This window comes from Artemia sp. Qi Xiang Cuo, chromosome 17 (assembly GCF_049724085.1).
Source record: "Artemia sp. Qi Xiang Cuo chromosome 17, ASM4972408v1, whole genome shotgun sequence".
Classification (NCBI taxonomy): domain Eukaryota; kingdom Metazoa; phylum Arthropoda; class Branchiopoda; order Anostraca; family Artemiidae; genus Artemia; species Artemia sp. Qi Xiang Cuo.
In genome coordinates, this window is record NC_142810.1 from 12,211,103 (window position 1) to 12,229,277 (window position 18,175).

The window sequence follows — 18,175 nt, forward strand, 5'->3', positions numbered from 1 at the left end:
TCTTCCAAATGTTGAAAGTGAAGAATCTGATGACAACGTACCCTTAGCAACCCGTGCCAAACGCTTGAAGGCTGACAAAGTAGCAGCAACCTTGTCCTGGAGGAAGTCTCGGCGGTTCGATAATCATCGTGGGCCGGACGTGGGCCCCGCTCATTTCCAGGACCACGACAATTGGAGTACAGAACAATTCTGTTTGCAATATTACCCGGAGAGCTTCTTCGAACGTATAGCTGTGTGCATGAACTACAACTATCAGTTGATCCACCACAAAACCTTGAATGTAACTCCAGACGAGCTGAAAATTTTTGCTGGCATTGCCATCCTGATGGGGAACCTCAAGTTTCCTCGAATCCGCATGTACTGATCTGGGAAGTTTAGGGTAGAAGCCATATCACAAAAGATGACTCGAGACAGATTCTTCACAATCCGATCAAACCTTAAGTTCGTTGTTGATTCGGAAATCTCAGACGAAAAAAAACCAAAAATAGGCTTTGGAAGGTGCAGCCGATCCTTGACAACTTCAGGAATATCTGTCTCCAGTTGCCACGTGACAGGAACTGTTAAATTGACTAACAAATGATGCCTTTCCAGGCTATGTCAACTCTCAAGCAATATGTCCCTAACAAGCCCAACCCGGTTGGATTAAAGAATTTTGTCCTTGCCAGCTCCTCAGGGCTGATACTTGACTTCCAAATCTACCAGGGAGCCACCACCCTGGGAGAACAGCTGGTAGCACACGGCTTGTCAGCTGGGATCGTACTGCGCTTGTCTGAGACCCTACCAGAAGGTACATACCTCTATTTTGACCGATTCTTCTCGTCTGTTAAGCTACTCGACATGCTGGCTGAAAGAAAAATAAATGCGACTGGAACTATCATGACGAACCGTTTGGGTTCCAACGGTCCAACGCTTTTTACCGAAACAGAAATGAAAAGAAAGGGCAGAGGAACCTCTGTCATGTCTATGCGCTCAGATAGAAAAGTAGCCGTGACCCAGTGGTATGATAACAAAGTGGTTCTCCTGTCTTCAAACTGCAAAGGTATAGAAGAGGAGAAAGAGGTCAAACGGTATGACAAGCGCCAGGGGCCTTACGTGCAGGTCAAATGTCCACATGTAGTCTCCGACTACACCACCTACATGGGTGGGGTCGACCTTGTGGACCGCATGGTTAGCTATTACCGGTTTGAGACGCGTACTAAAAAATGAACTGTGCGTCTGTTTCATCATTTTGTGGATACTGCACTAGCCAATGCATTTTATGAGCTGAAGGGCCATGGCCCAGAAGTTTCTGGTGACCTCAAACAGCTCATTGATCTTCGATTCAACGTGGCCGAGTTTTTGCTCAATTTTGGAAGCTCGGAGTCACGAGGTCAAGAAAATAGCAACGAAGAGCCATTGGGTGAAACTCAACACCTTGTTTTGAGTTAGAAAAAGAGGCCAATCCCTCCACCATATGCCAGACCTGCACTGCATCTACCAAAATTTTGTGACTTGACGAATGCAGCCCGGTGCAAAAAGCCTGGATGCTGAAAAAGGTCCGGATGGATGCACTTGCAGTGTAAAATCATTCTCTACTTGGCATAAAACAACAAATGCTTCAAGAAATTTTATGAAGAGTAATGTTCTTTTTTCATCGGTTTGGCATATCTATTTTAATAGATAAGACATACTTTTACTTTACTCTTAGCTAAATAGGGACCCAATGTCTACTCCTGTGGACATCCTCCAGAGGGAGGGAGGGGGGTTCAACTTTTTTTTTTAGTTGATCAATGGTCAAAATGATTTTTTTTAAGTAAACTACAAAGAAATGAATATAATCAGAAAACTATTTCTATGGTCAGGTCTCAGGAGGATAGTAGAAAAGTACCAATAAAGCAAATCATTAGGTAGTAAACAGTGTCGAATTTAGCTACTCAGTTTTTCTTGTTTATTTTCGCGGTTCCACGTGGCAACACTGACACAAACGTGAGACTGCTTTAATACCTTTATAATTTTTAAACAACCAAAGGATAAATCTTCGAAAATTGCGATCTTCTGGTATGGAACGACCTCAGATGGATTAAAGGGCAGAAGATTTCTATTTTAAAGTCGTTGATACTTTGAACCTGAAACACTCCTGGTCGGACAAGGATGAGGTTTCACAACTGACGTAAAACCTCTGGGGGTTTCTTCTTGGGTGACTAAAGCAAAGGGTAGTAGCAGTAATACAATATATCATTATTCTATTTGTTTATCGTTCATCAAAACCTAGAACTTCTAAATTTAATTACCTTTTTTAGCATTTGCTTACGATAAATATTTTTACAAATGGCACACCTTTATTATGTATATTTCGGTGGGAAGGCGTCATGACATCGAACCGTCAGGAGCACGAACAACAGGAGTCTGTCATAACTTCGACAAAAAAAACCGTCAGAACCTCGAACCGTCATAACATCGAAAATTTTGGAACTTTAGTGTTTTGGGGTTTAGGGGGGAAAGGGTACTTAGGATTGGTTAGGTTATGTAATTAATATATGCTATGCTTTACCCCCACCCCCTGATGTGCAAATATATAGCCGAAATTTGTTTTTAAACTACTATATACTTTTTACTATTATATAAACTTAGAATTTTTTTAGATGTTATGACGGTTCGAGGTTCTGACGGTTCGATGTTATGACGTTTCGTGCTTGTGATGGTTCGCCGAAATGGTAGCACCCCTATTTCGGTCAACGCGGAACTTGAAGTTTCTAGAGTTTCTAGTTTTCTTGAACTTTTTAGGTTCAAAGTCAAGAAAATCGAGCTTGGAGTGCCTCCAAATAGAAAAATTCGACTATTAAATAAAACTGTTTGAAAAACGTAAGAATTATTTTGAATTTCACAAAGAAGGATGAAATTTTCAATTTATAGAAAAAAAACTAGACAATTTGACAAAAGAGTAAAATTTATTTTAAAAAATCCCCGGGAGTGAAAAAGAGCTAAAAGCGATATTCAGCATATTCTATTCATCAGTGACACTCTTTTCTTTGATAAGACTCTTGACCACACCATGACGGTTCAAGACTGACGCATTGTGCGTCATTTAACTACGTTTGAATGAATGAAATAATAAAAATGTCAAGAATATTTTATTTGGAATGCTAGAATTATGGGCGAATTTTTCGAGGGTGTTTTTGTTCCTACTGTGGTTACAATTGACATGTCTATATTAATATTATTCTGGATATCCTTTGTCAAACGTTTTCCGAAGCCCAACTAACCAAAACTATTTTATTTATTTTAGCGATATTCCTATTTCAATGTTCATCTATCGCCAAATTGACTAGTGATAATTAACTTAAAAAACTTAACAAATAGAAAAATGTTGAGAAACTTTTTAAAATTCTAAAATTGCGTGGGGGTTTTGAGGGATTATTTCCTTCACGATTATAACTATCTTACTTCATTTCGCGTTTATATAACCATTTCTATTTTATTAATTTTAGAAATATTTCCCTTTAACAGTTATTAATTTTGTACATAAGGATGTATTGTACATAAGGATGTATGCACATAAGGATTAATTTTGTACATAATTTCGATACAAACGGGAGATAATAACATAAAAGAAAAGAAAGACAGTTTGCCAAAGAAAACCAAGTATCCTATTGAATTCCGTTCACGGATTAGTGAGCGATTGCTCACCCTCCAAAACCTTTTTCACATCTAGAACACCACTTATTCTACCACGCATAGTATACTTCCTCCATCACGCCATCTGTGACAAACTTCCATCACATGCAGCGTGCATAACCTGTTGTAATCGATTTTCAAGTTATTCTAAAATCCACGCAAGAAAATCTCCCATACTTCAGCCCAAGGCTGTATCCATCATTTTTGTTCTACTACTACTACTAACAACTCACTGCAGCACCAAGCTGCCTGAGGCCAACACAGCTACCCACGCTCCTCCTCTATCCCCACCTATTCAAAGCATCCGTTTTTACACCCGCCCATGAAGTTCCCATTTCCTTTAAATCTTTCTTTATGACATCCCCCATCCCAGACGAGGACGACCTGCTTTCCGTTTAGCCCTAGACGGTTGGCCAAAAAGAACAATCTTCGGCAATCTTTCATCCTTTTTCCGCACAACGTGTCCTAGCCACCTTAACCTTTCTTTCATTATAGCCCTAGAAAGTGGTATTGAACCACATTTTTCGTACAACATACTGTCTGAAATACAATCATTCAGCCGGGTACCCAGAACAATCCTTAAGCGATTTCCTTGCAAAACATCTAGCAAATCTTCATGCGCTTTTCGGAGCGCCCATGCTTCAGAGCCATATTTGACCACTGTCATCACTGTAGCTTCTAATATTCTAATCTTTGTTTGCAGACTTATCTTCCTATACTTCCATTCTTTTTTTATCTGTGAAAAAACACCCTGAGCCTTGGCTATTCTACTTTTGGCATCTCCACTGCTCCCACCATCTTTTTAATAATACTACCAAGGTAAGTGAAGCTGTCCACCGGATCAATCTTTTCATTACCCAACTTCACCTTTTCATCTTCACTTATTCCTAGCCTTAGTGACTTAGTCTTCTAAACACTCATTTCCAAACCTATTCTAGCTTCCTGAACTCTTAAAACCTCTAAGAATTCATTTATTTTTCTCAAACTTTCATCGAGGATGTTTAAATCATCTGCATAATACTCTAAGTCCGGGAGACTTTGTCCTCCGCATTTGATTCCGTGGTCTCCAACTAGCTTTCCTTTGCTCTCTAAGACAAAGTCCATCAAAATAATTCATATAAATGGGGATAGAACACAACCCTGCTTAACTCCTGATTTGATACAAAACCGGCTGCTAACCTCATTTCCTACCTTAACCACAGCAGTGTTATTTTCGTATATAGCACTAATCACTTTAATGTATTTGTCTGGTATACCATACAAGGATAAAACCTTTATTAAAGCTTTTCTATCAACAGAATCAAACGCTTGCTCATAATCTATAAAACTGAGGACCAAAGGTCTTTGACAACTCAGGCACTTCTCAATTATTAACCTAAGAGTGAAAATTTGGTCGACACATCCTCTACATTTTCTAAAACCGCACTGTTCTCCTCTTAAGACTTTGTCAATGACATCTCTCAGTCTAAAAAGTATCATATTACTAAGTAGTTTACTACCTACAGAAACCAGACTAATGCCTCGATAATTACCTCACTCATTCTTATCAGCTTTATTAAAAAGTGGCTTAATTAAGGTTTTCCTAAAATCGTTAGGTACTTACCCTTTTTCAAAAATCATATTCATAATCTTCAGTAACTTATTTCTAACCTCAGAGCCACCATATTAAAGAAAGTCATTTACCACCCTATCAGCACCTGCAGCCTTATTATTATTCAGTCCTTTTAGTACTGTCGCTAATTCCTCCTCACAAAACAAATCTTCCTTCACATCCAATGTATCACAAACTTTTTCATTTTCCTCTATATCTCTTCCTTCAACTCTATCTCGGTTAAGCAAATTCTCAAAATGTTCGGCACATCTCTCTTTAGTTTTTTCCTTATCGCTAATTGCGCCCCGTTCCTATCTTTAACTGGGCCAAGCCCAGATTGACTACTCCCTCTCAATTTATTAACATGCCAGAACAATATTTTACTATTATGCCGTCTAGCTGCATCTTCTAGATCTTTGACAATTTTATCCATGGCCTCTATTTCACACCTCCTTAGTTCATATTTTAATGCTTTCTTCAATTTCTTTACATTCCTTTTGTTTTTATATAATCTATCACTAAAGTAATTCTTGTACAAGTCCTTTCTCCTTTCTATCAAATATAAAGCTTTTTCACTAATATTCTTAACTACAGTTCTAGGTTTCTTCCCTAAGACACCTTTACCAACTTCATAAATTATTTTTATAAAATCACTCCAGCCATTTTCCACATTATCAAATTTCAAACTCTTAAGTTTAGTATTCAACTGTTCCTGGAAAGTGTCTCTCAGATTTTTATCCTGGAGTCTACCAACATCATAACTTCCCAGGAGGTAGTTACCCTTCCGAAATTTTAGCTTTAAATTAACCCTAGACACTACTAGATGGTGATCTTTACTTTTAACATCAACAACGGCACTCCTATATACCCTAGTATCTTGTATTGATCCTGGCAGTCTTCGGTTTACAATAACATAATCAATAAGGTTTGCTGTCTTACCATCACGTGAATACCATGTTAACTTATGACCCATTTTATGACCAAACACCGTATTGGTTATAACTAGATCGTTATACCTACAAAATTGCAGAAGTCTGTATCCATTACTGTTTTCTTTTCCTACACCAAATTTACCTAGGCTAGGATACCATCTATCCCTATTTCTACCAACCTGGGCGTTTAAATCTCCCAGTAAAAAAATCATGTTTCTACCCAGGACCCTGTCTATTTGTTTCTGCAATTGTAGAAGAAACTAATCTGAGTCCATAGTTGCCGTATAAATCGCTTCCACGGGGAAGTACATAACTTGAACTGATACACCGATCTTTTTAATCATAAAGTGAGTAAATAGTAGCCTATTATTATTACTTTTTTAACTGAAACAAAGCCCGGCTAGTTTCTTTCTAACCAAACACCCTAGTCCTTGTCTATATACACCATCCTTCCTGCCTGAGTAGACAAATTCTATATCACCTAATTTCATACGTCCTACCCGTGGGATATGCGTTTCTGAAACTCCTAATAAATCCAGTTCGAATCGTTTTGGATTTTTTTTTGTTCTGAAAGATAATCTTACTCTGGGAAGGATTTTTACAAAAAAAAAGAATTACACATAAAAGTTCAATAAATTTTCATAAGCGTTTCTGTAACTTTTTTACGAATCGGATAAAAATAGGGAGGGGGAGAGTGGGTCAACCCCAGTCCCCTGGATACAGCCTTAATCCAAGACATAATCAAGTTTGTTATAGGGTCTTGTAAATTTGTTTTTAGGTATTTTATCAAATTGGCTCTTTTGAAAATCTTTGAATTATCAACTTGGTAGAAGCAACGACAGACTTGGGAGCCTGATTAGAGTAAAGCCATGACAGATAGTCTCTGTGTGAGGCAATGCTGGCATAACTTTTTCTGAGTTGTATAAAAGCGATTATTTCCCTTCTTGATGATAGTCTATCAATCATCCTAGGGCAGAGCTAAGGTAGATAGGCCTGCAGTAAGGGTAGCTCAAATAGTCTATCAGCTCTGTGTGGCATTTGAAGGCAATTGGATATCCCCAAAAATAATTACAAGATTTATGGCTGACCATGTCCACAGGCCAAGGTCAGCTTGGCCTGTGGACATGTGGCCTGTGATGCGCTGGATTTAGGATCCTTCGTCCGAGAGGACGAGGGTTCGAATCCTAGTGTACCCAATTTTATTGGTTTGGGACGGGGTCAGTGGCGTGAATCTGTAAGCTCAGCCAGAATCGACCCAGCTCTAAATGGGTCCCTGGAGAAATCTGAGGAAGGTAAACAGGAGGGATGTGCGAAAGCACAGGATGGTTGGCCCCTAACCCCCCATTGCACTTCCTGACTGAAGAGCCCAGAAACAGAGATCAGCACCGCCGGTAGGGACTGTAAAGTCCAATGCCGTATTCTTTACCTTTTTTTATGTCCATAGGACTTGCAGGTAATTGGGCAACTGAGATTGAAGCTTGTGCCCTCAGCTTTGTCTAGTGTTCGACCCTTCAGATAAACTTATAGTCTTTATCAATTCTTTTCAGTTAACATGTCTGATCAGCTCTAAAAACAGTTCCTAGCCTTATATTTCCCGTATTGTTGAGCTAATGTAATAACCACTTTTGTAGCCACGGTTTTTATTTCCGTTTTTGTAGCCACTTTTGTTACTAACAGAGTTGTTATTAAATACACCAAAAACTAAAAAGTTCCATTTCTTGAAAAGACTGGTTTAAAGAGCCATTTTAGGAATTCCACATTCACTTCTGCAGCAGATGGTCTACGTTTCACTATTCCTGGTTCAAATTACTATCTATTGTAACTTTCCTTAGACCTCCTAGTAATCACAAGTTCAGTAGCATGAAGAGGTACCATGTATGGTACAGATAATTCCATACGTGACAGGGTGTGAACCAAAATTATGAATATTTATTCGGAACAATCTGGGTGGGTGATTGGGTTATTACCTTCAGAGGAAGATTTATTCAGGAACTAACAGTACGAAAAAAAATTTCCTTGGTTTTGAGAATTTAGACAATGATCTGTGTGTAAGCTGCGCTGTTGATCTCTCTCTCTCTCTCTCTCTCTCTCTCTCTCTCTCTCTCTCTCTCTCTCTCTCTCTCTCTCTCTCTCTCTCTCTCTCTCTCTCTCTCTCTCTCTCTCTCTCTCACACACACATCACAAATTGCTGCCCTAACCTTATCTTGCCTTCCATATCTTTATCTACATTTATAAAATGTTAACAGATAACATCACTAGCATCAAAGTTAGTCGTGTCATTACTGGAAATTTTTTTTTACTGGAGTGACATAGCAGAATGATTCAGATATTTACCGAAAATCTTATATTTCAGTAAATATAAAATCATAAGAAAAAATCGAGCTGGGCTTGAAGGCACCAATTTTTTCGTGATTGAAATAGTAATTCTTTTTATACTACTTTTTTTTGACGAAAGACATAGGTAAAAACAGTACCCCCAGTGTTTACGTGATAAAGCACAGGTCCGCCATTCCCACGGAAAACGCACCTATATCCACGAGGCTACATAAACCATTGTCTGATGCATTACTACCCGTCATCGTAGGGAATCTTAATCTGTTTAACCTTTCAAATACGGTCAAAGTTCTTAATATATATAAAAAATAGAGGTTAAATATGTCTAAAGGTTATCACAAAGACGGTAAGAGATTAGTAAAATGTGGGGTACAGCGGTAGTTGTTTTGGATTTTGAAGGATAAGCTTACGATTAAAAGACTAGAGGGGGAGGGGGAAAGCTAGGCAGTCAAATATTATTTTAATTCTTGCGTTAAATATTTGAAACTGGGGGCGGGGGGCTACCGACAGAGTAAGAAAACAACACTGCTGCTGAAGAAAACAAAGTACAGGGAAAGTAAGGAACAAAAGTAAGCACAAGAAAATTTATTTCCTTAGGGAACCCCACAGGGAGGGGGGAGTTTGGAAAAAACTAACAAGACCACTCTGCCTTTCAATCATACAAAACAAGAGACAATAACGAGGAAATTTGTGAAGACAGTGTTAATAACATAATACATACAAACTTAGCAGATATTTCGGCTATATATGAGACTTTTTCAAAGTTTGTTTTATGATTTTAGTTTTGAAATCTATTTCATTGATGAGATTTTTTTAGTAAGTTTGTAAATTTTTTTATTTTTTTATACTGTATTTCGCTAATGACGGCTGTTGCGTATATAGCCAAAATGTTTAGATTGTTATTCACTGTCTTCCCATATTTCCTTGTTAGGTTCTCTTGTTAAAAAATAATAATAAAAATAAATAAATAAATAAAAATAAACGAGAAATGTGAGAAGTTGCAAGCCAACTCATAAAATTCCAACCAAAGCCACTGTCACTCATATTTCCTTTATTTCCCATATTTCCTTGTTAGGTTCTCTTGTTAAAAAAAAAAAAATAAATAAATAAATAAAAATAAACGAAAAATGTGAGAAGTTGCAAGCCAACTCACAAAAATTCCTTTGGTTATGGGACCAAAGCCACTGTCACTTTATACCCTAAACAAAAAGTAACAATTGTAGCATGAAATACATGTTCCCTGTTCACGACAAATATATCATAACTCCATTAAAACTACACTGGGGAGGTAAAAATAATTTTCACTATCATTTCTAGTGAAAATTTTACTTAGCTTAAAAATACACGATCTGTACGGCCTTGAAGCATGAATGACAGTCAATCAAATAATTTAAGGCCAATTTTACAACGGCACTTAATGTTCTTGAAAGCTATATGCAAATACAAGGTTCTGAATATTTTACAAGCAACTAGAGTCGTGCCCCTTTGAATCCTACAAGATGATTTTGAGCTTCTCCCCCTTATAATAGACTTCAACAATTATTTAAGTACATTTTATGTGAATAAAACCAAAGAGAAAAAGAGAGATTACTGTCCTAAACATCCATGAAAAAACTTGTATTCATTGGCTTATTTTTGTGTCGTATTTTCGTAGAGCCAATTTCATTATTCGTTAAATATAAGTCAGAAAGGGAAACCAAATGGTCCATATTTTTGTACCCACTATTATATTTACCAAATTGTTGCCAGCGTTGCCAACGCTTCGAAATAGGCTGTACCAGTTTTCCGACTAGAATTGTACCACGAGGGGTTGATTTGTACCATTTGAACAGTAAGCCAAAAATTTACCGTAACAAGAAGAGTATTTCTGACAAACTAAAACTTTAACAGATATCCAAGTTAGAAAAGAACAAGTAACACCCAAATTTACCGGGGAATATTGTACCAAAAACGGTACAAGTGCACCACGTTGGCAACGCTGATTGTTGATTGTTGGCAATGCTATGTCAAGTATTGAGCCAGTAAAAAGAAGACTAAACTTGATTGGTTTTCTTCTTGTTGTTGTTCTTGCTGCTGGACCAGGAATTTTCCTGCCTCACTTGGCAACTGAAATTCATATGCTACTTGGGAACAGTGTTGCCAACGCTTTGAAACAAACTGTACCAAGTTTATGATTAAAATTGTAACACAAGAAAGTAATTTGTACAATCGAAACAGCAGGTTAAAAATTTGCCATAACAATCAGAAAATTTTCAAAAACTAAAATTTAGAACAGATAATTGAGCAAAAAAGAGCAAATAAAACCTAAATGTACCGGAAAATCTCATTGTACCAACAAATTTCCAAATGTACTGCACTGTGCCAGGACCTCTAAATTATACCAAAAACGGTACAATTGTACCGCGTTGGCAACGTTGATTGGGAATTTGTTTCACTATAAGCTACCCAGGCCCACAGTAAAACCTGATCGGTTCCTTTTTATGAAATTTTAAGCAAGTAAAAAAACAAACAGTTTCTGAACTACAACCTTTCTTGCAAGTAAACATTCTGCTTCTCTATGGTATAACATTTAAATATCGTCTAAGACAATAACAATCTCTCCTGGCAACCCAAGAAAAGCCTTGTTGCGCCCCCAGGAATGTGTTGTCTCCGATTGGGAGCTCAGGGTTTAGAAGGTGAACAATACCTTCTTCTGATAAATTGTTGTTTGTACCAACAATGTCATCTCCTATGTTGTCAAATATTCCTATGCGGGTTTATTTATGCTGTTGCATCTTTTTTGCATATTTTATGTCCTTTTGTATAAATAGAAATTGTAAAATAAAATCCGTTAATTTCTATTTGTAGTTTTAATTACTGAACATTTAAGAAGAAGAAAATGATTATATGTTTCTAAAATTTAATTAAAAAGACTTATTACAGAACAGGTTAATATTAAATAGAACCTTAAGCGAAAATATTACGAATAAGATAATATACTTAGCATTTAATAGATTTACCAAAATTATTTAACTTAAGTCTCAACGTTATTGTCTTTTTTGTCAAAAAAATCTTACGATAAAGATAATTTACTTAGTATTTGAGTATTTGAGAATTTAGTATTTAGTATTTGAGAAATTTCCCAAATCACTTATTTTTAGATTTTATGTTTTTGCCTTAAACAAAAAAAAACAACAAAAAAACAACGACAGCAAAAAACACCTTCTAACAGCCAACATTCTGAAGCTAATCTATCAGAAATATAGGCTACAGCTGAACAGCTGTAGTGAAAAAAAGGGGTTAAGTTGTAAAACCTTGATTTTTTCAAAAAAAATTAGTTTGGGGAGGGGGTTTATGATTCTTAGTCCACAATTTCTTTTTAACGTCTAAGTCTTCAACAAGGAATATACTCATGAAACTTTTTTGGGGGAAGGAGTAATAATAAAAAAAAACAGATTTTATTCGATAAAATGAACAAGAGGTGCCCGAAAATCTAGGAAAATTTTTATATTTCGAGAGGAAGGGGGTCCCAAGTCTCCCTTTTTTACGTACCTGGATTCAACTAAAGCAAAACCTAACCTTTTGAAATTCCGTAGCCAAGACCGTATCCAGGAGAGGGGCTTTTTTACACCCCCCCCCCCCGGACATCCCGAAAAAATCCTGGATACGTTCTTGCCCACAGCCAAGTTCATTAGGGCTATTTACTACGGCGTTGGAAATCGTTCTGAAATTATTTAGCTAATTTGGTGAATGAACGGCAAACTGATATACGGCAGCGTTTCAAGTGGATTTCATATAAGCATTTTATTGCCTTTTTTTCTTTTTTAGTAGCATTGTGACTCATAATTGATGGCAAACTAATTACGTAAAGAAGAAGGCTAAAAATCTATGTAAATAAGTCTTCAACATTTGATGTGCCAAGGATGCTGAGTTCAATCTGAGAATAACTGGTGCAACTTTCAATTTCAGAACTGGCGCGGGTAAAAAAAAATCTTTCAATTTTGTTCTCCTCCTTGCTATAAAGGTGGCATTTATCAAAATACAGGGGGGGGGATGTTTTAGGGACGTGCATGCTTAGTCATCTTCCTAGCCAAAACTCTAGTCATTGGATGTGGTAGTCACCAAATATTAATTCTCAATCCAAAGATATCTTCCATCACTAAGTAAGTAAAGCTTTTAAATTATGGAAAAGAAGGGAAAAAGGGGGTGGAGTTTGGGACACGAGGAGTTTAAATTTGGTGTTGGAGAGAAGGGTAAGGGAATATAATAATATTTCTCAAATTTTTGGTCCAGAAAGCCGTTTTTGTGCGCATATTTTGAAGTAGAGCATCGTTCTCTACAAGTAAATTGGAACCTATAACTTCAGAAGCTGCATAACAACTCATAACAAAATTCCCTTAAGGATATAGATATTTCTTTATCCTTAAGGGATAAAGAAATCTTTATCCTTAAGGATATCCTTAAGGATATATATATATATCCTCTTTATCCTATATAGTATATATATATATATATATATATATATATATATATAATCATAAAATTTAAAACTGTTTTCTGGGATGTGCTTACAAGATTGGCAAAAATACAAGACAGAACAAAATTAAGCCTTTTAAATCACGTTTGGAAAACAGATGCTGGCACTGACTATTTTATAGATGATCTTCGAACCCAAATATAGAAAAATTCTAGTTTCAAGCTTCTCCAGGTTCCAAAATGTATTTCAAACTGTCCTTATATATATTGCACTAATAACATAGAAGTTCAATCCCAAAAAAATTTATGCCCCATTTAATTCTTGTTTGTCTTTTTATTCGTTGGCTTTTTATTTTTTATATTTTTGTCTTTTTGTATTTTGTCTAGTTTTTTTTTTTTTTTTTTTTTTTCTCTACAATTCTTTAACAATTAAGGATGGGGAGGGCCACAACAGGAGAATTCAACGATAGCAAGCTATATCAAGTCAGATTGCGGGTTCAAGTTCATATAAGTAAGTTCATTTAAGATGTTTCTATTTATTATTTTGCTACTCAGCTTTTCCATAATATTTTATAATGGGTAAAGATTATTTATTATTTGTTTATGCATCGCGGCCATCTTTAATTTACTATATTTCTTTAGCCACTATTTTCTTTTTTTATATAGTTTAATGTTTTGGCCAATTTTTTTTTTCAGTTTGCGATTTACTTTTCATTTTTGGGACATTTTTTCCGTGATTCACTGTTTGTGAATCACTCTTTTTGAAACAACGTGATTCGTTGTTTGAATCACTTAGTTTTCTGACGCCATGTTTGTTGTTTTATTTGAACTACGAATACGGGTACCATTGATTCTCATCGATAATCATTGGTTTTTGATAGTTACTTCTTTTTATAGTTAAGCCGAAAACAAAAGAGTGTATCAAACCGATATTTTTTACGAAAATTAGTTGAAAAATAAGGCAGACCCCTCATATGAATTTTATCAACTAGTTCCTTTTCCAAGATATAATTGCTTCATAAATAGCCATGGAGCTTTTTGAGGGGTAATAAGAGCATCGTATTTCAAATCTAGAGGAAACTTTCTTTAGGAGAAAAAACATTTACAGATTTAACTATTCTGAGATCTAAATAGCCTACAGGAAAATAAGTTGAATCAATTGATCGTACTTCGTTTAATAGGATTGGCTGTGATATAAAAAAATTCGGTACTCTTGCAATATGCGGGCCTTTCTAAGAATTCAAGTTTGGTTAATGCCAATGAAATATAATAAAAAAGGAGGAATATATAATAGTTTAGAAACAAATTTGGGCTATATATTTGCACATTAGGGGTGGGGGGGGAGGGGGTAAAGTAAATCAAATACTAAATACGTAGCTAAAACTCGGTACCTCCCCCCCCCTAAACCCCTCAAAAAACACAGTTTAATATCGTATACGCAAAGAAAACCACGCTATCATTGTCTACTCTATAGCGGTTAACCCGAAAGGTCCGCATAATGCAAGAGTGCCAAAAATTCTGGTAAAGTTCTATGAAATCATATTATTGAGTCAGGAATAAAGTGAATACACCATTTAATGCCTTTTCTTATGCTGATTACGAATATAATAATCATTTCTATCGGAAATGAATTTCAGCCCCCCCCCCTCCTATATATGCCAATTCAGGGTTAGGTTAGGTATATATAGGGGGGGGCTGAAACTCATTTCCGATAGAAATGATTATTATATTCGTAATCATTATAAAAAAAGGCATCGAATGGTGTATTCACTTTATTCCTAACTCAATAATATGATTTCGTAGAACTTTACCAAAATTCTTCCGTTAAGTCTCCCATAATGCATTTACAATTGCCGTAGCCAAACACCGTTCTGCCATCTACATTGGAATATCTCTGAATCTGTAAGTGTATGTCCAATATATGCACAAACCTCCTAAACATGTGATAGGGAGATTTGTTGATTTTTGAATCAGGGAATGTGCATTGACAGCATTACTATGATGGGCATTAGACAAATCTCTTATATTTTAAATCCCCTTGATGCTTAATTCAAAATAATTAATTTAAAACTCATTACATTTTAAGGTAAATTTAAAATCAAACAACTACAGAACTTTTAAATTACAAAAAAATAACTCTCGTATATTGAAAAAATCTAATATTTAAGAACACTACATATTTTTCGCATTAAAAAGGAAAAAATAAGCAACAATATTGGCCGATTATCATATTTGAATGAACCGCGAGAACAGGTGTATACGCTGTCCATTGTTGCCAATTAATAAGCATTGAAAGAAAATTGATTACACAAGAGTCGGAAGTCATTACTATTCTCTTTCTTCCACTCCCTGGACTAAACAAGACTTGAGTGGATTTATGACTATATGCAACTTATGCAAAACAAAACTGGTGGTTCAATGAAAATACCAAATTTAATTTCATGCCGTTGACACTCCAGGGAGTTGGCAATTCTGAAAACATTGATGCCACATAGACCTTTATAATATTAAAGGAAATCGCCGAAATATCGCAAGAAATATAATTTCATCAACTCCATTGACCTGCGATACCAAAATATAAACTAAAAAAATGAAGATCGAGAATAGGGTTTGTTCGTGATTTTTGCTGGTTTTCCGTGTCGGTTGGTTTTAAGTTGTTTTTTTTTTAACTCTTCCAATTTTGGTTTTTATTCACTTTGTTTTTGTTAGCCTTCCGTGTTGTTATTTTTTTTTCTGAGTTGTCTCGTTCACATGTTCGTTCAGAAAACGTGAACGTGTCTCCTTCCAGTTTTCTCTTATACCACTAAAAAAGGTAGGTGGTTGTGCTCTCGAAATATTCGTTTGGTTCGTACCGTATTATCGTTGGCCTAAAAAAAAAAAAAACATTCTCGATCTTCATTTCTTTGGTTTATTTTTTGCCATCACAAGGAAGCAAAAGAGACATTTCTGAATTAATAAAGAAAATCCATGTTTAAGGAAAAAAAATCCTGAATTAAGGTGGCGATTGTGAGATTTGTTTTACTTTCTTACGATATTTCAGCGATTTCTGAGATCATTGCTTTAATACTTGAAATGTATATTAGGCAATATTCCACAAGTTGCGCTAATAAAATTATGATTTGGCTTTGAAGTTGTTCAGAAATTCGACAGTACAAAATATGGTTTTGTAGTAGTTTCATATTGCTATTCCTGATCCTTAATTTAAAAATATACAATAATCTATAATTGGTCAGCTAAAAATAACCAACCAATCAGAATCAAGTTTAGAATCTCATCTGGACTGTAAGTAAACTAGTGTAGTAGGCCTACTTACCAATTATGAAAACCCTGTTACATTTGTTTATGTTTAGCTTAGCGGATATGGCAAACAGTTGCCTCAATTAGGGTGGAAGGGGGCATTGGCCACTTGGATTCCCCCCTAGATTTTGAAAAATACCTAGGTGCTCGGGGATATGTTACTGGTAATAGCAGTAGCTGTAAAAGTATAGGATCTATGGCCTTTGACTGCATCTAACTGTATGCCGTCTAGGGCTAAACGGAAAGCAGGTCATCCGTGGTTGGGGTGGGAGGATGCCGTAAAGAAAGACTTAAGGGAATTTGGAACTTCCCGGGAGGGTGTAAAGAGGGAGGCTTTAAATAAATTGTTTGCGTAGCTGTGTCAGCCTCAGGCGGCCTGGTGCTGCGATGAGTTGTTAGTAGTAGTAACTACATAGCATACCCTTATTTGCTTCGGTCTAGATCTTTTTGGTAGCGGTAATCCAGAAGGCGGTGTGTTATAAGGGTATAAATTTTACAGGCGAGTGGAAAATTTGAAAACCCTCTTTTTGGGCATATTAAGAATCATTTTTTCCCCCACTAAGGTAATTTTCCAGAAAAAATATTTTACAATATAAAAAAAACTCATCAACAATTGGGCAATACAATTAGGAAAACAGAAATCTTGTGAATGTCTTAGAAGCCAAATAAGAAAGATGAAAACGGTTTAAACCAACTGATAGATCTTATTTATTTGATCGTGATTTAAATCTAGCTTTTCAGAAATAAAGCCTCCATAAAAATTGGGCAAATATAGCAAATATTTTTCTGTATGTAGTAGGTGTACAATCGTATGCGTCAACACACTGCAATACGATCTTCACGAGAGTTAAATTATATAATATGTTTTAAAATAAATCTAGGACTCGGACTTTTTCTTATGGAAAAGACAGAGTGAGACATTTGAGAACCACCTTACCTATGCTTGCATTACAAAATATTAAATTGAAAGTTAGTTCTGGCGTCGCTTATAGGGTTTTTTTCCGCCGTCCAACAGAAAACTGTTAGCTAACATTTTTCCAAACAATCGCTTTTCCGCCGTCCAACTAAAAATTGTTAGCTAACATTGTTAGAGGATTTCTCTAACAAATCGAATGCTTGTTGAAGAAAATTGTTGGGGAATTTAAAGCAAAATATTCCAAAAATAAGCAAGATGGGTATTTTTTATGCTTACAATATTGATAGAGAATCGAGGATTGCTTATTTTTCTTATTTTGTTATTTCTTTTTTTTTTCCTTTCCCCTTTTAGTTTATTAGAAATATTTTTTCTGGTAGTCTCATTGAAAAAAAAATCAATTCTTTCGTTGAAAAAATAGGAAAACAACGAGACTGTCACGTAGTCATAGCAATTTGATATGATCAAAAATCTAACGATTTCACTTATGCGATCAAATTATATTTTTTTACTAAGTTGATCCCCTTCCTCCATACATGGGATAATTTATGTAAATACACTAAACAGTTACTGTAGGAAAGCTTAAGCACTGGTATTTTAATTTTTTGTCTAAATTCAATGTACTTTGCCAAATAATAAAATGTTTTGTGTCTTTGTTTCACTTGCTGGCATTAATAATTATATTTTTTTTCTATAAGATATGAACGCTTTGAAATATTCTGTTAATTGAATTTCAAAGCTTTGGATATTATCAAGCTGAGATAAACTCTCAGCAAAACTATCTTGGTCAGAATTTTTCTTTGAATTTCCTGCCCAATATCATGTTTCTGCGATTGTGAGCTAACTATTTCTGCAACCTAACAATTCTGTTTCCGCCGTCCAAACACATTTTTGTTAGCTAACATTGTTAGCTAACAATTGAACGGCGGAAAACCCCTTATGTTGCACCAGAATAATTAAAATACCTTAGGACAAGATAGCTTAATCACTACTCATTGT

The 18,175-nt window shown here is 35.7% G+C and overlaps 1 protein-coding gene across 6 annotated transcripts in view; it reads right to left on the reverse strand.

The window, feature by feature from the left end:
- The window catches only part of LOC148941896 (putative G protein-coupled receptor No18), a 68,787-nt gene that overhangs the window by 13,161 nt on the left and 37,451 nt on the right, over positions 1–18,175 (reverse strand). Inside the window, exon 1 of one of the 6 annotated variants that reach the window (XM_089103030.1) lies at positions 10,442–10,563. The exons of the other annotated variants lie outside the window; for them this stretch is intronic. The gene's annotated coding sequence lies outside the window, so the exon portion shown is untranslated. Of the gene's footprint in view, positions 1–10,441; positions 10,564–18,175 lie in introns of those variants that run through there. 6 annotated transcript variants of the gene reach the window in all.